Below are 21868 nucleotides of genomic sequence, written 5' to 3'. Positions count from 1 at the left end.
AAGTGCCTGATGTTTTACTAGTACATTTGAGTGTGAAATAAAAACCCCAGCTGCACTAAGAAGATAAACTGCTTAAGCAAAACATATTTGCAACCATTTCCTCACCGTTTCTCAAGTGATCCAAATAAAACACTGCTCACCATAGCACTGTAAATGGCACCACAGCACAGTAATTAGAAAATACTGTAACAAAGCCCTGGTGCATTTGTAGGGTGATTTTAAAGAACTGAATCATCTTTAATATGCATATTAAAGGAAAAATATCAGGTTTCATCTCAAAATGTGAGGCAGAGTGGGCAAAAGGCTGTAATAAGAGATAATCACATTACTGAAGTGTTGGATTAGTCAGTTCAGGAAAAATACCAGTCTGCTGTTTACAAATCACTTGTAGCGTTTGGTAATTATCATTTTCTCTCCGAGAGGAATACTAGCCTGCTAGCACATTTTGCATCCTCCCGTTAATTAAATTAAGCATCAGCTAAGCGTTCAGCCAGCTTGTACTTCACAAACTGGAAGACTGTTGCCATTATGGTAGGAAAAAGCACGTTGTGATGAGGTTCATTATCTCGGTGGCATCTTACAGGCAGAGTATTAATAGGGAAATGGACTAACGTGAGGTCATTATGGAATCAAGGCAAACACAAATTAGTTTTAATGCTACTGTTCACAGCTTGGAGCGTCAGTGAAGGCACTGAACGAGACAGGGTGATGGAGCTGCATCAGGCAGAGAGAAGACGGCAAAAGGGAAATTTTAGAGAGAAAAAATGACAAGATTTCGCAACAATGCTGGACAGAGGAAGAAGAGGTGGAGGGCAGAGAGAAAAGGGGGTATCAAAAAGGACACTGCACTTACAGGACAAGGGCAACTGTCGTTTGTGCCTATGCCAACTGAGCAGTAAACAGAGAAGACTGGGAGAAAATCATTTGGACTTTACAAACTATCATAACTATCATATTAAACAACATGAAATGCAACTTTTCTCCCTTTTATGCAGCAGCTTAATCCCGTTTAAATACCTAGCCATCTCCCTGCGCTGAGGAGAGAGAGTGCAGGTATGCATGTACATATTGGAGCGATCCAGTGGGGAAGCTGGTAAGCAGCCCTGGTACGCTCAGAACTGCTCCCAAAAGAAAGGGTGAGAGCGTGATGGGGAGCAGCTAAGGGCCCTGCAGGTCCAGTCTTACCCAGTAACTCAACTGGGCTGCCAAAACACAAGCGAATGCTGTGGATCCAGGCTCTGCTTATTTATGTAGATTCAGGTTTTAATTCTTCAACTTATACAAAAAGCACACAGATAAAATAAAATAAAATTAAGTTACACAAAGTACCTGACAATACCTTATCTCAAGCTGGGCTCCAGTTTCATGAACAAATATTTAACAAGGGGTATTAGAACTGCATATTTATCTCTTCAGCTATGTACTTTATTACATCCATGGCTAAGACGCAGGTCATTATTTGCAGAAATACGTATTTCAGTGCCTAAGGATTGTAACTATGCACAAATATCTGTCTAAACAGATTTTCTGCAGTCTACTGGAAATCTGGCCCAGGAAAAGGCTCATCATGTTTTGTGATTTTGTGAACTACTAAGAAGCCTCTAGTTTAGTTCATGTCCCTCAAAGATTCACACGGTGGATCTCCAAGGAACAAACTGCTAACTGATTATCACACTTTCTCTTTTCTGTGAAGGGAAAAATTGTTTACAATTACAATGTTATACAGTACTAAACAGAAGCATATATTATGTATATACACTGCACTGAAAAGATGTGTATTTTAGGAATGAGAATAAACAAAATGCAGAAAATCCATCTGGATGCAAAGAAACACCTTTGTAATGTTGTTTGGAAGACTGCCTTATTTCAAAGAGGTCAAACTGCTGCACCAGTCCTGCCCTTTTGCAGCAATTTCCAACGTATAATGTGGTTTTGTATAACAAAAGTACTTGTGGTAAGTTTGATGGTTCTCAGCTGACTGGGATCTTGATGAGCTTATCACTAGAGCTTTACAGCTGCAAAAATCAAAACCTTTGCATATAACATTGTAATGTCAAATTCCTAAATATCACCAGACATTTTTGTTTTATTTTAATTATTATTTATAAAACAACTATATATAAGTGTGGAAAAGAGCCATTAAATGAATATGCTCAAATACAGGAATGGATCAACAACAGTTCAGCCAAAGCTGATCCACAGCCTACCGAAGTCTGCAAGGATTTCCAGAGTAGGATTCATCCAAACATATGTCTCTCTCTGAGGTAGCTGTCTAAGCTTCTGTACAGCTGATGGAGAAAGGGGTGCCTTCAGGCTTTGGTTTGTATTAGACAAAAGCAGGCCTCTAAAACAGGACTTAGTAAATGTGTCCCTTTCTGCTGACTGTAAAGGAAAGCTATGCTGATGTGTTCAGGTAGAGATTGATTCTCCCTTCCCACGTCCCTCAGTGACTCCTTTAGCATCAGATGGAGCATATGCACTTTTCAAAAGATGTACGCTGCATTTTACTGGATATTTCCAGGTCAGCCTTTGATCGACCCACCTTTTTCACTATGGATTTTCTACAGTCTCCATCAGACAACGTGAGATGCTCCCATCTTTCTGGCCTGATGGATACTTGTACCAACTATCGCAACATCCTTCTGCAGGGATGTTCTTACCCTGCCTGGATACTGCCGTGATCTGCCACCAGGAATCACAGAAATCAAGGCTCTTCTCGGACATAAAACTGGAAGCAAAACCACAACGCTGTGTCAGACATCATGCCAAACTTTCACACTGGGGAAAGCTTCAATAACTATGAGAAAACGTCAGTTTCTTCAGCCTCTTAATTCAAAATACATGTTACTCTTTAGCGCAATCCTTGCAGTATTTGGCCCATTAGATCCCCTGACATGACTTAGAAGGCTGCCAAGACAACTTAAAACCGAGCGCAATCACAGTGCTCACCACCACGTGCCTGCAGACTGCGAGACGTGGCTGTCAGCTGCCCTGCAGCCTTTTTACTCTGTCGCAGCCGTGTAAAGGGATGTTTACATCAAGTGCTCTTGGTTCTCATCTTCAGGCGCTTTATTCACAAAAGCCCTATTGAAAGCAAAGGTACATGATGACGAAGGAAGGAAGTGGAAAGGAGCTCTTTTTGTTTAATCCATTTCCGTGCAGAAGCCTCTGCAGTCTTGAAGTATTGAGGATATCAGGTTTAGAGCAAATTCACTGCTCTAGCCTCCATTCTGCAAGGTTTTTTTTAACGTATATGCAAACATGCAGAAGGTCAAACTGAGATCACCGAGTTCCTGCCAGGTATTTTTCATTGACCTGTGGCTATTTCAACATTTTCCTGTTCTGGCTGAAAACTGTTGTAACAAATCCACATGGCATCTTAACAGGTAGAGGGTTTTTTAAAAATAAAAGATGATCCAAATAGCTTCACTGAAAATTATGATTGGCCTAGACTCAAACACATTTTCCTGACAAAGTACGGCACATCTTCAGAGTGAAATCATGACACAGAGAGATTTACTGTGAAACTCAATGGTTCTGTGTTACAAGCAACAAACCCTGAGCCCTGCTCTGTTCAGGCCTGCCAGCCTTGGCAGATATGTGGGACAGACTCCTGGCCCGCTAAGGCAATCCAGTCCCAAAGGATAAGTGGACTCAGCAGTCCCCTTTACTGCACACTGTAAATGGACAAGGTGGAGAGAGAAGACCAACCTGTATCTACTGTCCTACCTACCAAACAGACGGATTTGCTCATACGTGATTACAGAACTACACCTACAAAAAGACCAGAGCACAGATAAAGATCATTATTACCTTTGAGCCATCAACAGCAGGGTGCAGAGTGCAACTTCATGACCTCTCCCCTAAGTGTATCCCCAACGAGCTGGAGGAGTTAAAGGCTACTGTACAGTAAATTGTGCAAGATTGTTCCTATGCTCAGAGCAGCCACAAAGCTGTTTGGGACTCCTGGAAGAGGCTAACCTTCCATTCAGAGAAAACTGAATGGGCACAGATTAAAGCAGTTCTTCCTGTTCTACTTTTAATGTTCATTTCAAATATAGCTTCAGTTAGTAACCTGAACAAAGACAAATGAACAGCAAAATACAATGCATAATCCAATTTTTTAGTATCAAGCTAATAAAAGAAAAATGCTTTCTGATGTTCTATATGGTGGATGCTATCACACTGATAGTCAAAATCACCAGCTGGCTCCACTGGGCTGCTATGCCAGTGAAATCCTTCATGCAGCTGGAAGACAAAATACTGAAGAAGAAATGGATGCAACAGTATAATGACTGAGCTTTTTTTTGCCACATCAAAAAATCAGAAGCCCACTTGAACCTAGTAATCCTGTACGAAACACAGGATACCAAGCAACAGCTACTCCTGTTCCGTTACAGATAAGGCATTTATTGTGCTCCTCAGTGAATCCTAGGCAATTATGTCTGCAGTAGATTATAGCCTTTACACTGAGTCTTACTTTATGACCCCTAGTCAACTAACCATATCTGCACCACTTGTTACTATATTAATGTTTTATAAATAACAGCATAAAGACATCTGAATGGTAAGTGAAGTAATTCAATCAGTCAGTAACAGCAGGAAGCTAAAATTGATACTGTGGACAAAGGAAAACTAGACAATAAAATCAGAAGATGACAAGTGAAAGCCAAAGAGGAAAGCTGAAACCACACAAAAGTTTTACTTCAAAGAAGTGTTTAATCAAACACACAACTCCAGCACTCATTTGTTTTCCCCGTTTGCCCTGTCAGAAACAATGAGCAATGCCACAGTTTTTCCAAGAAGCCATGGGAGGTAAATTTTCTGTAATTTAAGCCAATACTGTAACGAAAAAAAATCTTTAATGTAAAACACAGCAAAAAGCTGATTATGAATTTGCCACAAATTTTGCGTTGTTTATATTCTTCAAGTTATTTACATTTAAAACTGTTCTTTTTCATCGCTACACAGCAGGCTCCTGCTGTGCCAAAGCAGAGTTCCAGTTTGCTTTGTTAAAGACTCAGTTTTCTCAAAAACATTATTTTTGGACTGTGTTTTTTCTGATTGGTTTTCAATGTTCAAAATGTTTCTTTACCCACAAAGGCTGAGTAAATTGACATCTGCTATCCTTGAACTTTATCCAGACCTTATAACTGAAACTTTTTGTACAGGGCAATATCAAAATCTTTACTCCTCATAAAACTCCTTATGCTTGTGAAGATACACGTGGATGTCATCAGTGAGTTTGCATTAAGCTGTGTTACTGGATCCATCTGAAAAGTAAAGTAACATAAGAACTACAGCCCTGCACAGCTGCAATATCTAAACTTCCAGTCATATGAAGTAGTAAGTAAAGCTGGGTGACACATAACACTGCTGTGTAAATAGTCTTCATTTGGAAGTAAGAGTAAAGATAAGTAAAAATTTGCATCAGCTTCTCATTTCCGTAACTACTTCTATGCCAATGAGCTGTAACTGCATGTTTTAAGGACACTGAAGGTTGATTAGGTGCATTTATAACTAAGATTCCTGGAACTGCAGAGAGCAGAAGAGCAATCTAGGCCATTTTTCTCACATACTGAAAATGGAACCAGCCTTTTGTACACAGGCTGTGAGTTGACCCGGGGCGATGTAGACCAAACATAAGAAGTATTATAGGAAACATATTACTTCCAATTCTTAACAAGAAAAAAATATATGATATATGTATACTGTATATACTGGGTTTCATCTGGATGAAGACCAGAAGAAAATTATTTTTATTTTTTATAAAAGTTCATCTAAAGACCTAAGGAATCCATCACATACTAAATGGTGCGTATCAGCCAAGTTAGCTACCGAACACCTCTTGCTCAGCAGTCACCAATGAAAGGCACGTAATCCCTTGCAGTATTTTCTTCACCAACGAACCATGTTCCTCCTCCCTGCCCTACCTGAAAACCTCCTGCCTTCCTTCCAGTCATCCCATCTCAAAAAATTTGGGTTGTAAGCTGAGTCCGGGAGAGTGCTGAGAGGAGCGGCAGGTCTGGGCCGGGCGGGAGCCGGGGTGGGACGCAGCTGCAGGTCCCCAGGAGCCGTGCCAGCATCAGGCAGGGCACAACGGGGAGACGAGCGGAGCAGCCGCCCCTCAGCCCGCTGGCAGCTCCCCGGCCCCGCAGAGGCATCGCCTCAAAGAGGTCTCCAGCTGCTCTGCGCTCGGGAAGTTGTAACCAGCCTCTTAAATCCCGACTTGAAACCCTGCCGCAGGCGAGCGAGGTCGCGGCTCACGTAACTTATACCACCCCAGAGAAGCAGCATCAATGAAGGGAGCCAGGACGTGCTGTAATTGTGGTCAGCTTTGGGAGAGAAGTCAGGCAAAGCACACGGGGCACGTTCCAGCAGCACGGCCTCGAAGCGATGACGGAAGGGTTCGGGTTGTGAAGAGTCCCATTAAACAAAGCCGACGTAATCCCCCAGCCCGCCGCAGCCGCATGCCTGTTCAATGCTGCAGGGTGATCCCTGGGCTATTATAAATGCCACAGAAATCCTGAGCAAAGGCAACAAACAGGTTTGTAACCCCCGTGAACGCTGCAGGCAGGTACCAGGGCAGCTCTCGAACTTGGTCTTGGAACCACCTCCCAGCCCACTCTGGGACTTGGGGAAAACCAGTTACACTGCTGGCCTAAACTGGGGCCGTTCCCCATCTTCTAATCTGTGCACGGAAACCGCAAGCCCTAAACCAAGCCTGTTATAATGTCCACCTACGCTAATTAGCTGATCATGCGAGACTGGAGACATGTGCCCGACCTAAATTATGGATAAAGTCAGGAGCAATAAACCTAATCACAGCACGAAAGATTCAGGTTAGACATCAGGAAAATCCTTCCCTGGCAAGGGCAGAGAAACACCGGTACAGATGCCACTTAACATGTAACCAGCTTGTACCCTACCTCCCTTCAACTGCCTCCTTTTTATTTTATCCTATCTGATATTACACTTTTGTGGGTGGGTTTCAAGTGCCCACAGTGCGTACACACGGCTGTAAATATAACAAATACTATTAACAAATAGTGGCTATTACAAGATTTATAGCAGATATTCAGGATCCACCTCACAAATATAGGGCCCAGATCTAAAAAACACCCTCACTTTATTAATAGGCATAATTCTGATTTATACTGTTAGCTCCATCACCGGCAATGTAAGTAGATGTTTGAGAAGAAACTGCTCTTGTAATAGTTTTCCAGGATCAGGCCCTAAAAACAGAGGATGCAGATGGTGAACACAAGATGCACACAGAGTGAAAACAACTCTCGCTTTCCATGGTGGCAGAATGCCAGTTAGTCAGAGCCTGCTGATGACGGTACAAGAGGAGGAACTGTCATGCATATGTGCCAAATTTACTCATTTAAAAAGTGAATTGGGCATCACCGTCTGTTGCAGCTAATCAACAAATTGAGACAAGTGGGGCAACAAATTATGCCCCTTTTAATCAACTAGGACTGTCACCTCCTTTGTAAACAGGGAGAGTTTCTAAATTTGTTTTTGGTAAGTTTCAAGCAGTAAAAGAAGATGGAAACATCCTGTTAACAAATTACTGGCTCAATTCAAAGACCATCAAAGGACTCTCTACAGACTTTAGGTCAGGATCAAAATGCATAAATAGCAGCACTCCACGAAGGACAGTCGAGCACAAAGAGAAGATTCGTCACTTCGGTTTTTAAAAGTCATTTGAGAAAAGAATAAATTATTAGAACCTGATCGTGGTTTTCCAACAGTGTGACAACACTATATTGATCAAGGCATAAAGGTTTGAAGATTTATGCCTTTATTTTACTTGCTGCTTGGCTGCATCCGTCAAGACAAGTGTTGTAGATAGTGCTGTATTATCTCACCTCTTGTTGTAAAAAGGAGTAGAAGGAAAACCCAGAATTCCACCAGCTTATCTCCCTTCAGAATGCAAGTCTTCTCTGAAAAAGATAAATCATACCGACTTTTTCTGTATTCAGAGAGTGGCACCTGGGCCACGTACTCCAGATGTGAAAGTATGCAGGGGGAAAATCCCAGTGCTCCTGATACACCATCCCAGCCAGAAGAGTGCCAGCACTATATCCATTCATATTTTAGCACTCCTCAGTGCGAAAGAGCTAAGTTCCAGAATATAATGCTACACAAAGAGCAACCATAAACAAACTGGATTCAAAATAATCCCTGGAAGTGACCTACATATTTAAAGTTTTCCTAAAGTGATACAGGTCTGAACACATGATCAATTAAACAAAAATGCCCAAACCTCAGATACATAGAAAATGGCTATGAAAATCTAGGTTTTCATCCAGATTTGAAAGCTCCTTACACAGGATGCCAGCAGATGTTGCAGGCTCTACAAAAATCTTTCTATAATATAGATCTTTATCAAACCCAGTAATTCAAAACTACTTCAACTGAAAGCCAAATGAGAAGCTGCACGGTTCACCTGCTTTATGAAAGACTCGGAACCTTTACTAATCCAGTTGAAACGATTTGCCAAACAAAACTACTTGACTACAGAGGGTGAATACACAACCTTTGCTTATAAACGCATTAAGGTAACTGCCTGAGGAACAGCCCAGCATTGCATTAGTCTTGCAGTGTCCTGCCATTTTTGCTTTCCCTCTCTGTGAGGGGGAAATTAAATTCTCTTCAGAGTTTCCGCTGCCATTGAAAAACATTTCAACAATCCAAATACAGGATTTACTCCACTGACCACTAATGCCAAAGGCCCCAAAACCACTTACTCTGAAAGAAGATGAGTTTTGCAATTTGTAGCTGCATCTATAAAGCAATGAAAAATTGATGGTTTCCTTTTGACTGCCATAGAAAGGGCTGCTTTGTACATTTCTTTCCTCAGGGAATCCATTGCTATAATTTTCCATTGGAGAGTTCCTGTATTCCTGCATTGCTAAAGTGACCGCAACACTGACCTATTTTGGGTCATCAAAAACCTAGGATTAATCACATGTCTAAAAACAAACAAACAAATTTAATTGTTACATGAATTTACTTGCTTAACTATCTGTAACTATTTCTATCAAAAACTATGCAGCGTTCTTCAAAATGCCAAAACACACAGGCTGTAACTTCTGCATTTTTTCATCTATAACAAATAAAAAAGAGTAATCCACATTTCATTCTTCTGTATTGTTATTATCAAGAGCATAGGCACTGTGAACATCATCCACTGCAGGACGTCAAAGTAACAACAGAAACATTAATCTAGTCTCAGAAAGCCCTGCAAGTTGGGTAAGTATTAACCTCGCACGCTGTGAGGTTAAGCTGCTTGCCTATGGTCACACAGTGAATTTGACAGGACCACGAATAAAGCCCACATTTCCTGATTTCCCAGCCCTATCACAAGACAACATTGATGTACTTACTAAATTTTAATTGAATGGTCGGTACAATTCGTATTTCTAAATCTCCAGAGTTCGTAACAGCAGGTATTAATGTTTTACTTCGGGTTCAAAAGTCCAAAGTACACTAAAAGCTGGTTTTAGTTTAATGGAAATGAAATGGTCCATCTCGAAACACCGTGCTGTTTAGAGCATGCTAATGCTTGTGGAACCGTATGGAAATGTGAGGTATGCAGCTCTCAGGTTTGATTACTCATGTCATCAGAGCCGGCAATGCAGCGCTCGGATCAGCTTGCACGGGGCTGCCGGGGCCGTTTCCACCCAGCTCCTCTTTACGTAAGGCAGGCGTAACCTTGACCGTGCCCTCGCCGGCACGGCTCCCTTGAAATGCCACAAGGAGAGGTCAGCCCCGCTAGATTTTATAGATCTTCGGCGTATGCTCCCAAGGTGGGACAAGTACCCGGTGTGTGTTAGCCCGGGGGTTACCTGCCCTGCATTCAAAGGCTGTTCTGGTTTCCAAAAGATCGAAGAGCAGCTCGTCGGAGAAACTGTTATAGGATTCAACTGCCTGTTCCCCAGTCCCATTTCTGCTGATACAAGTGTGTGCCCAATACAGCTCTCTGGAGGAACCCCAAATTCTCTTTTGTCAGAGGTCGCAAGAGCCCCCAAATGTGGAGAGCCAGGATGAGCTGCAGGTACCCAGCCTTTTGGAAATTCATCATTTGCAAAGGTCACAGAAGCAGCACGGAGAAGCACGCATGCTTCAGACCACGATGCAGGTGGACAATCCTTTCTGTGTTCAGAAACTACCACCAGTACTCATCCAAAAACAAAGTCTACCATTCCAGAAAGTTTTGCACATGCAAAATACAATTTCAAAATTTATTTTTCACTTCACTGTCTTCATTGTGCCTTCATCTCTCTTGCTAACTGACTATCCCTTCCCCACCTTTTAATAAAAACTTTTCCCCTGACTTGCATCCTTTATTGGTCTTTCAGATCTTACCGGTCCTAGCCATTTTTGTGGGTTAAACAACATCTGCTCGGATAATTAGAAGAGAAGAGATTAACAAGTCAGAGAACAGTCATTACCTGCAGACATTCTGAAAATAGCCATCTCCACAAATCCAACAGACAGAGCCATCAATTACAGTAATCCTAGAGGTAGACAGTATTTGCCTAGAAAGACTATTTTAATCTTATAAGTAGGACCCACAGTGAAACAGGTTTCTCTGTTTCCAAAAATGTCAATTCCAGTGTTTCAGGAAACAAACAGTGAAATTGGTGCTTGCAATGTCACTAAATGTGGATTGAGTCATGCTTCTAGTCATTAACCAATTCTAGAATAAGGAACTACTTAGCACAAGGGAAAGAAAACAAAAAAACATTTAGCCAGTAACAGCTTCAGCTCTCACTGACAATCACCTCTTCATGAACTTCTGGAACTACTTGCATACATGTGTTTAATATCAGAGGCAGAGGCATCCAGTTATCCCGGCTACTTGCTTAATTCTAAAATAAAGACATGCTTTCTTGAAGAATTTCAGCTTAACTGTAATGTAAGAACACATTTGAACCTCTAATAGACTTCATCTTGTTTCATTTTTAATTTGAAGAATCTACTTACTGGAAAGAATATTGTACTCCACTAAGAATGTGTTGGAAACTTCATTTAACTATCTTGGATTTTGTTACAAAGTTCACTTGATATATATGCAGAAAACTAGAACCAGATTTTTTTTTTTTTTTTTAATCAAGCATGTTTTGAGAACAGTTTTTGAGTTGGGGTTTTATAATAGATCTTCAAAAGATGCCATAAAAACTCATTTTCCCTCATTTTTAAAAATTCTATTTTCATCTTAGTTTGAAGGTAAGTTTAAAAAAATTAAGATGTTGCTTTTCAAGAACATCCCAAGACAAAAAATTGAAAAATTATATACAAAAAGTGTGATATAGTTTTCAAGAAAAAATTCTAGCGAAGTGTTTATAAACTTCAAGCAACTTTTTAAAGCTGTTACAAACATTATGACTTGGCGACTTAACCCTCGCCCCCCAGTTAAATAAAAAAAGTCTGTATGGAAAATCATGTTTGCTAGGTAGCTGTAATTTAAGTCAGGTATTGTAGCAGTATAAACAGTAACAGGAGGAGACGTGGGTAAGGCTGAGATGGAAGACACACATACCCACAAAATCTTCCAGGCCTGTTGTTACCTCAACTGACATAATTTCATAGCACCTCTCTCTACATGGGGAACAGCACAGGACAGACCAATTCATTCCCAGATTAGAAAAATAACCCTGGACCGAAGCACTTGCCCTGCCAGAGACCAGACTGGTCATGGTGCTGGAGACACCCGAGGTCTCACGGTGTCATCCGGATCGTGCCAGTGACTGAACGCTTGCCTTGGGAAAGAGGGAGCTCACTGTGCAACCCTGTACGCAGCCAGCTGAGGAAAGCCCTACCGTCAGGGAGACTGGTACCTTGTATGGACTTTAAAAAGGGAAATCTTAAAGACCTCGGTAAATTGCAAATTCTTGGAAAATTTTGTGACAGCAGCCTGGACATGTCAATGCGCCCATTTAAAATAAATGAAATACACTGACCACAACGCGACACACTTCTCTCAAGAGTCACTGCCCTCATAAAGTCGTTTACGGGGGTTTTCCCACAGAACTGATGTGGGGTTGATAGCCACCGCAGAAAGTACCGGCGTGCTCTTTCCTCCCCAGGACTGAACACGATAGTCTGGAGCAGATTCGGAGCCTCCTCGTCCCCAGCTGAACAAGCCCGTCAGAGCTGTGGAATGACTGCCGGGGATGGCGGGACCATGCTCTGCTCCCTCATCCTCGGCCAAGCAGAACATCCCTTTCCAACCCGTTCGCTCCCTCTTGGGCAGGGGCAAGCCCTGCTAGCGCAGCAGAGAGGCAGAGCGCCGATCAAGAAAAGCAAAGCGAGCTGTAAAGGGCAAATACGTACTACAAGGGGTGCCATCTGGCAACCGTATAAGGAAAAAAAGCATTAAGTGGCTTATATAAACCAGTGCCATAAAACCCCTGTATAAAGGCAGCTAAGGACACCATCTCTCCCAGCCGGAGGTGCCGCTGGCCGAGCACTGCGAAAAGAACAAAATTAAGGTTACGCAATGCCTCGCATTAGGCCCAAAGTAAACGAAGTCAGGACTCGCATTTTGACAGCAACGCGAACCAACCAAAGCTCGTGCCGCTGGGTAGAACCCCTGAGCTCCTTGCCATGGCCGTGGCGGACTGGGATGGGTGGGACATGAGCAGGGGCTGCCTCGGCCCCGGGAGCCCCAGGAGGCACAGGCTGTGCCGGGACACACAGGGACCTCCCAGCCCGGTCCCCTCAAGAAGCAGGTCCTCCACGGTCCGGCTTACAGCGTGGGCTCACCACGGCGAGTAAGGCCCAGCGCCGTCAGGGAATTAAGGCCTGGACTGAAGCCAGCCAACAACTTCAACGCATCTTCAGTCAGACCACTGTAGCTCTCTCTGTGGCGGTTAAAATCTCTATCTCCCTGATCACCACCACCACCACCTTCTTCTTCTGGCTTCTTGGCTGGAGGTAAACCTGCGCTGTCCCTGACTTTTAAGGACTACAGGAACCAAAGATGAACACGTTCATTCACTTCACACACACCCGGTGTTTTCCAAACAATCCTGAAGGTGGAAGAGCTGGCAAGCGGACGTTCTGCTGCTTATGTTCACCACAAAATCCAGTGACCACAGTTATCCTGTTCACTTTGCAACACAGAGATGCTCAGCCTTAGCAACAGGGCCACTTACTGCCCCGAGGGCTGTGTGCTACGGGCCTCCAGCCATGGAGGAAAGTACCAAGGAAGCTCACAGATGCGGAGGTGCTTTGAAAAAAAGGTTTATGCAAAAAGTAATTCACAGAATTCACCGACCCTTGAAACCCACGGAACCAAATTACTTCTAAACATACTTCTTTCATCTTTTTTTGCTTATTCTTGTTTAATTTTCCCGTTCAAGTAAGTTAGTTGGCCATGTGCAGCCTTTGTTACTGTTACGGCAGTCGGTGCTGGGGAGCCTGTGGTCCATCCAGCCTGGCTTAGTGGGTGCTGTTGCCTTGGTACTACAGCACCTTCCACATCAGCAACCAAATCTCCCTCCTGTTACAGTCTACCATGAAGAAGAGCTTTCAACTCCCCAAGAACTGTCATTCCCCCTCTCCCTCAACCCAGGATAACTCCAGCTCCAGATAATCAAGCTGTCAATCAGCAGAGCTGTGGGAATACTGCCAGTTTCAGAAGCGCTCACAATGGCTTTCCCAGGGAAAACTCCATCTTCCAAAACTGATGTCAAGGCCAGCACCAAACATACCTATGGTACATTCCCTGGTGGACGTCTTCAACTCTCAGTCACAACCAACATGCGGTTCAGATCCCTCTAAGGGGGAAGTCAGGCAACTTTGTTATAGGAAGGAATCTGGCACAACGCTGGTTTCTACGAGTATTAATTGAGCTTTCGATTTTTCCTATGAGTAATATCATGTGCAGAAAATAATACACAAGCAGATAGCAAGGCATAACACACATCTGAAGAATATTATTTTCTACATTTTGCTACAAGTATAGTTATAAAAAGTGCACAATGCTGTAATACTTTGGTTTTACCTGTTGTAGTCAATCACTAGCAAACTGATCCATCTTTACTCCTAGCACAATTAAAGATTTTGGTAAACTTCAGTAAAGTAACATTTAAATAAGACACAAATGCAATTTCATATTTGCTTTCTCGATAAGGAATTGAATTTAAGACCAAAAGAAAAAAAAAAGGGCTAATTAAAAAACTTCTACTGAGTTTTAAAAGCTCTATGCAGTTACTTCACATGATTGCTCATAAATTCAATAAAGCCCTAAAGATTACTCACATCTAGCAGCATTATCATCAAGGGCAAAGTAACTTTCTTTTTCCTCTTACAGAGAAAATGGACTTTTATTATGCTGCTAATCACACCTACACATTGAGTACCCATCAGTGTTAGAAGCTGAAAGCTATGAGTAAGTTTTATTTCTCATTTTTAGAAGATGATAATCTTTTCAGATTGCTCCCTCAGACTTTAGAACTGGGGCGATGATGTTCGTAACGGTGTCTGTTAGTTCAGTATCAAGTGCCCTTAGGATCTTGTAAAGTATCTTTTTATTTAAGATTACACCCAATCTCAAATATACATTGAATAAGAATTTCTAATTGCAACTGAAATTTCAAAAATGGAATATGACATATAAAATCCACAGTGTTATATTTGAGGATCATTCATATGGGCCACTATCATTTCTAACATGAAACGAAATTCACCACTGAAAATTTCTACTCCAATTCCAGAAATATATTAAAGAAATGAGAAGATCTATTAGATTCCTCATAGCATAAGAATAAAAATATTAACACTTGAATCTGTAATCTTCATCATGGATAAAACTAAAAGGAAGGGAACTCTTTGCTTTTTAGACCTGTATGATGCCTCTTAACCATTTACAATCCTTGGCCTCATTTTTCACCCACCACTGTTGGCATAAAACATTCCATAGCAGGCAGCTACCTTTCCCAGAGGAAATTCCTCATATATCCCCCAAATTTGTTCTTAATGTTTACTATCAACGTTCCTTACGTGCTGTCATAAATGCTAGGTGACTTTCAAAAGTTGCCAAGACTGAAAGAACATCACTTGTAAAGCAGAACAGTCCTCAAGCTCTTCTGCAACTGTGGCAGCCCCCAACAGCATCATGCACAGCCTTAACATATTGAGCAATATTCAAGCAAGCCACTGATGAGAACAGTGTTAGGATGCAGAGGGTGCAAATGAAAACATTTGTTTCCCTATTCTTAACCATCTATCCTTTCCTGAGAATACTATCTAAACATGCCAGTTGTCCTTTTTTACTGAGGTTTTAATCTTCTTATTCATTCTCTTAACATCAAGTATGCAAGTATTCCCCACATCCGCTCTAATATTTTCATTTCTGTGTCATGTGCATTGTGTTCTGGAAAAGTGTCAAGATTTAGTTAGTAGCAACTGACGTAGAGGAGGAATTACTGACAGAATTAGCATTTCACTAGTAAAAAATAAGGAGTATATCAAACACCTACTTTGTGGAAAAAAAAAAGAAAGGAAAACAAAACTGCCCATCATTAGGGTTACCAGCTGCTGAGCACGTTGCTTTTTAGTTTGCTCAGTTTTATCTTACCGTTTCCTTGTACTCCCTTGTCTGCCATTGTGCCTGTCTATCTTGTCTTGTTTTCCACCGACTTGCATGTGCCTGGCAAGATCCCTGGGCATGGTCATCTTTTGTCCCCTGTGGAGTGCCAGAGCAGAGGACCATGGCTCCTGGCCAGGGATGCTGTTCGTTTCGGCGATACGTACGATAAGCAATAACAATGCTGGAAAATTCCACTCGCATTTGATATAACTAGTGACTATTAGTCTTCTGTGTTTATATTTGTCTTCTGTCCCTAGGCAAAATCCTGCCCAAACTCCACAGTGGTACCCATCAGTGTGCAGCTGAGGGGAGCGGGAAGGGAGAAGGTCCCTACAAGGAATCTGGGAGGATGGAGAACTTCTTGCTTATTCCCATCAAATGTCCTGGGCAAGCCGTTGGTGTTATGCCAGGCCCCCGATCATAGGAATTTGACCCCATCACTGTGCTAAATGATTTAGCTTGCTTAGGAGTTCACTGGGAGCTGATAATCTGCCTATCATGACTGATCTAAAACTGGAAAATGGTCATGCACATTTTAAAAATAGTCTGTTTATCACATCATATGTATTGATTATCTTTTGGAAGCATTTCAAGAGACATCATTCTGGAAGTCAATCGAAAATCAATATGACCTGAATTTATCCAGAACAGGTTGGATGAAGCCCTGGTACTAGGCACCTAGTGTTTTTTTTTCCTATACCAAATTGCACACAGTTAAACAATATATAACTGTCTATATATTAATATCACAGCCTCCTGGCACCTATGAATCATTAAACAGAATTTTAATGTGGCTTATTTCACATGTGTGCATTGATATTTGGAAAAGTTCAGTTCCCATTCTCTGAGTACCGAAACGCCCTAAAGTCGTATTGCTAAAGTGGCCTGGTATATGCACTGAACTAACCCCAGCCATCTACCTGTGACCTGCCAGAAAGACAAACAAATGATGTCAGGCAGTAATAAACAGACTGCAGAAAGTTGAAGCATGAACAGAAGTATGATTGAAAACACCGTGAAAGAGAAGATGCAGATCTGCAGCCCTACTGCTAATAACGATCTGTCGCTCAACCTCAGTGTCTGGCAGCAAACCCACTACAGCAAATTTTACCTGACTGAAGCTGGGACACGGAAGACTCATTTGGCTTTGGAACCAAGTTTCAGATCATTCAGTGCATGAGAAAGGCTGTCGACCTTTGATTTCCATATAAAGGCAACTGATTGCCAATTATTGTGTAAATGAATTTCTTCTTAGGGTTGATTGCTGCCACTCTTTACCGCTACAACCTGAAGAAGTCAGGTTCTTCTGTTTAATATTTGAACCTATTTACAGCTTCCAGAAGCAGAAAGAACAGGTTTCATTTTCAGCAGTCTACCTCAATGCCTCTTCCTCACTCAAATGAACTATGGATACCACAGTCAGGTACTTCTTGTGTGAATAGAATTACGTTATACACCGGCTTCACTAATGCAGCTCATCAATAAGGATGAAATGTCAGGCAGAGGAGGGTGGATACTCTCTGAAAGGGGAAGGGACTGTAACTCTAGAATAACAGATTTCTGCAATAAATAATTTATAACAAATTATTATAGAACATACATTTTATGGAACATAAAATTAGTAGCGTAAAGTATTGTTACCTTATGGCAACTTAAAATCAAAAAGCTGTTCTCAATTCCCTCTTTCCCGCCCGGAGCTCCGACTCCATGCATAACCCAGCTCTTCGGACCTTCCTAAAGGACATCTGAAATGTGGGGCATCGTGCTGAGAAAGAGCCATGGCTCGCTCTCGATTCTGCATGACTTCCCTCTGGCCCACAAAAGTGACAAAGAGAAGAGCGTCATCTGTTTTATACATGAGATCCAGGTAGCAATACTACACTGCCGGGAGAGTAGGAGGACACTGCTGCGATGCGAGAAGCCCTAATGCAGCTGTGTTGGCAGGTGCCGCTCCATCATCTCTGCATGCTGCCTTACCACTAGAAAACATTCAACCCTTTTAAAACATCTTGTAGGTAACAACGCACTCAGTTCTCCTTTGCTCAAGCTGTACTCTGACACAGCAAGCAGCAGACTCAGAAGCAGAAAGGTTTGTTGGCGGCTTTCTGTGCTGTAAGCACCGTTCTTGGCAAAAATGAGACCAGCACCAGCAATTGCACCAGAGGAGCAATATCCTCCCCTTCCACACATGTTCTGCCTCATCTCTTCTATTCCAGGAGGGGGAAAGAAGGGGATATTCTGTAGAGGAGACCACTACGTAGATGGAAACGACCCTAATAAGGAAGAGTTTTCCATGAGGATTTCCACTTGTCTTGCACATTCACTACACACCATGTTGCATCAAGCAAAGAAACCTGCTGGAGTGGGGTATCCAGCCCACTATATTTAAAAATGTTGGTAAATTGAAAATGGATCATGCCACTTTGCTCTGCTCCTTCCTCCTGTCCCCCCACACACCATGAATATATTTTGGAAGAAAAGAATACACCCACTACTTGAGCAGATTCTAAGTATTTCACAGATTATGCATATAAGGAGGAAATAATAATATATGATTTCAGCAAATCTGCAGTGCTCCATGCCTACAGGAAAACTGCAGGAATTTTAGCAATAGAAACACTTGGACAGGAGGTAACTTTCCCCTATAAAGCAGGGGGAAAAGTGCAGCAATGGCTGAGACCTGCTGTGAATAATTAATGACATTTTTTCAGGCAGTGACTTATGCCTGAATTCCTAAAGGAAATAGTCTACTTAAACTGGTTTATTAAAGCTGTATCCCAAGGAAAATCCAAACTACGTTTAATGAAGCAATCTGACCAATTTGTGATGCATTTTCCGTCTCTAGTTCTTCATGTGCCATTCAAACCCATACAGCATGTAATTAAATGAAGGATGGCTAAAATATCTCACTTGCTAGATTACTATACATTTTCCTAATTAGCAATTACAACCCACTGTTGCCACAGTCATTTGCTGAGTAATACCTGTTCCACTGTAGGCTTGAGCACAACTACAGAAAGTAATAACACACAAACCCCACTATAGTTAGATGCTTAACAAGCACTATAAATAAATAAAAAAGAGGGTCACAACTTCAAAGGAACTGGAGCTTTAATTTATAGTGCAGAGGTTAGCAAAATAATTAATGAGAATTATAACAAAACAAAGGAGAGAAATCACTGAAATCTTCTAACCATGCAGCTTTGGGAAAAGCAAACAAATAATCCCCAAACCAAAGCTGAAGGTTGTCTAGAACACTTTATTGGTGCACCGTGCTTCTGATCTGTGATCCACCCCCTTCCCTCCCTGCCAGATTCCTGTTAAAAAGAAAGAAAGATCTCACACCAATTCCACACTTCGCAACAAGATTTCAGGGAGCTTTTCTTTTCCTACCATGTAGGGAACAAGCAATGATAGGATCAGATAAAAGCACATAATGAGATTAAGTCTCATTAAAAAACCCCTCTTGCGCTTCAAAGGCACTTAACTCTATTAGAGTTAAGACTGAGAACGGTACATACCCCTACAAACACAAGTCACGCGTGCAGAAGAGACGCAACGCTGCAGAAACTGCATTTCTTGCCGTAAAGCAGTCACATCGAATGGCAAAACACTCTTCTGAAATGCACGGATTTTACGTGATGAGACAAGGCAATATTCTCCAGGGTCCTTGATGCGCCTTGCATCGAAAGGGTTTCTAAACAGCTACATGTGAAACACCTCCACATTCAAAGGATGCACAGCGTAGGTAGCTGCTTTTTTGCAATGAGCGCCTGGTATGGCAGCAGCTCAGGGCACTCACTTGCCCCAAACCGCTTCTCTAGTACCTTGTCTCCCAGCGCAGCCACCTCTTACCGACACCGGATTTCAGTCCCTATGGATGCACCTGACTCTGTGGCGGACAAGTCTCAAGTGTTTCATAGGGATGGGAATTTCCGCGTTTTACACGCAGAAACTAAAGAAATGAGAGGCCTGACCTTTGAGAGAAGACAGAGAGAACTGCTGCAAAACTTTTGCAGGAAAACCGAATCCAGTTCTATCAAATTTGACTTTTAAAAAGAAGAGAAATTTAAATATAAATTCAGATTATTACAGGAATTACTGGGAATTCAAAGATTAAATAATCACATTGAAATAAATCAGGTAACTATTATTGAAAGCTAGCTGCAAGCCTGAATAAAATTATATTAATATAGCTTTAACAGTAGCACTGAGAATTAAGAAAAAAATTCAACCAATTCAGCAATGTGTAGCATGCCCAAATGAACTATATGCACCTTTTTTCAACAAAAAAGTTCTTATTGATTTGCTAAATCTATTGTATTAGTCATACCTTTTTAAATATCTTGACAGATACATATACAAAGCTACAAAAATAATCACACTTCCTATCAGCTTGTCAATAATTAATTTTTTCTTTGTGAATATAATTACTGTTTTTATCAGCAAAATTCTTAAATTTCTATAGAAAGATATGATGCATAAAAAATACTTTAATTTTTGTTTCAAAGTTTTTATTACAAAATTCCTTAGCTAAAATAATAAATTAATCCTCTAATGGACAATGTTCATCCTGATTCTGTGAAGATGACTGATAAAATTGTTTATTAGCAATGAATCCTTACGTGTTCAGTGCCATCCAGGTCAAATTTAGCTAGAGACTGACCCTAATCCTAAATCAGATTTTCTAGCTAGCCTCTATTCTGCCAGCACAGAAAAGCTACAGATGGCAGAAGAGAGGAATGCCAACAGTACCAAATAGGAACATTCATTTTTAAAGACAACTTAAAAATAAATTTCTCATACAGATTTATAACTAAATTTGCTGTTAGGCAGAAGAAACATAAAATAAGACAAAACAAAAAGCTGCCTGCTGTGGAATACTGCTGAAAATACAGTGTTTCCACTGAAGCCAGCTCTGAGGCCAGACAGGGTCACAGACTGGAACGGCGATGATGTTGAGGGCAGTGCTGTAGGCAAGGGGACTTTTTTCATAAATTCTGCTCTCCCTTTCCCACTGTCAGCTTCTCAACTCCTCTACTACATTCAGTGCCATTTTTGATGGTACATTGTTGGGTTTTTTTCTTGGGGATCTGAGTATAAATGAAAATAAATGTCTACAAGGATGTTTCTATTTCGCAGCTAATACTATTCCATTGTTTCCTTCATGTCACTCTGGAACTGTAAAAAGGCCTTGTAGCAGGAATATATTACATATATTCTCAGTATGGGTCCCTTCAAACTGTGACAGCAACAAACGCAGGAGTCAATACCCACCATCTAAACTACACCAATTTCCATACAATAACCTCTTACCTATTGGTAAGAGCGTTTTGTTCTTAACATCCATCTTCCCAATTTCATACTGTATTTACAGGGTGTAGGAGCACCGCATAAAAACCCATCACCTCTCATCCTAAAATTAACACGAGAGACAATGTTGAGCAACCAGCATAACTAGCGGACTAAGATGAGACACTGTGTCATGAGGACTGGCAGCTTAGGTACAGGGTCCCAATATCCAGCAGGAAAAGAGAGAAAAACTAAACCTGGGATAGCTATGGAGCCTCAAGAATTGAACCACCTATTCCAGGGTGACCACTGGCCCACCAGATAAGCTTCTCCGAGGTGGACAATGAACAGGGAGCAGAGCAAACGCAAAGAGAAGCAAACCTCTGAGGCTTCTATCTTCTGTCTTGTATGATTTTGGTGGGTGCCTTTGGCACTTGGGCTTTTTACAGCCTCACAGCAGGAGACAAGAGTTTTCTTCTGAAAGGGAAGCCCAGAATGGAGGTGGCCTCGAGAGAGTCCACAGTGGGCTCAGGTCTGACATACAGGGCAGCAGCAGTGGCCACCAAAAAGAGAGTAGCAGCAGCAAAGAAGCAGAGGGGTAGGATGGGTGTAGGACCCTGGGGACCTCGAGGTGAGGTTGGAGAGGAATGCCAAGAGGAAGCTTGGCATTGGAAAGATGATGCAGGTGGGCAGGGATTTGGGACTGGGACGAAAATAGGGAGTAGAAATACCTGGGAGGGATCTACAACAGATGAGGTTGGTGGTGTGCGTGGCTAAAGTCGAAGGGTATTTAGGGCAGAGTAAGGACTATGAATGAGTTTGCGCTAGGATCCGTGGGGAACTCCAGAATGGGCAGAAGTGCTGGGAGCCTTTTGGGCTGGTGTGGGGACCTCTGAACTGTGTATAGGGGCTGGGTGGGGAGAGGACAGAAAGGATTCCAGGAAAAGACATTTGGGAATCTCATCT

General features: G+C 41.9%; 1 protein-coding gene across 2 annotated transcripts in view; it reads right to left on the bottom strand.

The window, feature by feature from the left end:
- The window catches only part of RPS6KA2 (ribosomal protein S6 kinase, 90kDa, polypeptide 2), a 305814-nt gene that overhangs the window by 111293 nt on the left and 172653 nt on the right, over positions 1–21868 (bottom strand). The gene's annotated exons all lie outside the window — the stretch shown is intronic.

This window comes from Haliaeetus leucocephalus, unplaced genomic scaffold (genome assembly GCF_000737465.1).
Source record: "Haliaeetus leucocephalus isolate CR32 unplaced genomic scaffold, Haliaeetus_leucocephalus-4.0 Scaffold687, whole genome shotgun sequence".
Taxonomy (NCBI): domain Eukaryota; kingdom Metazoa; phylum Chordata; class Aves; order Accipitriformes; family Accipitridae; genus Haliaeetus; species Haliaeetus leucocephalus.
The sequence above is the reverse complement of the archived record's forward strand: the minus strand, read 5'-3'. Positions and strand labels throughout refer to the sequence as shown.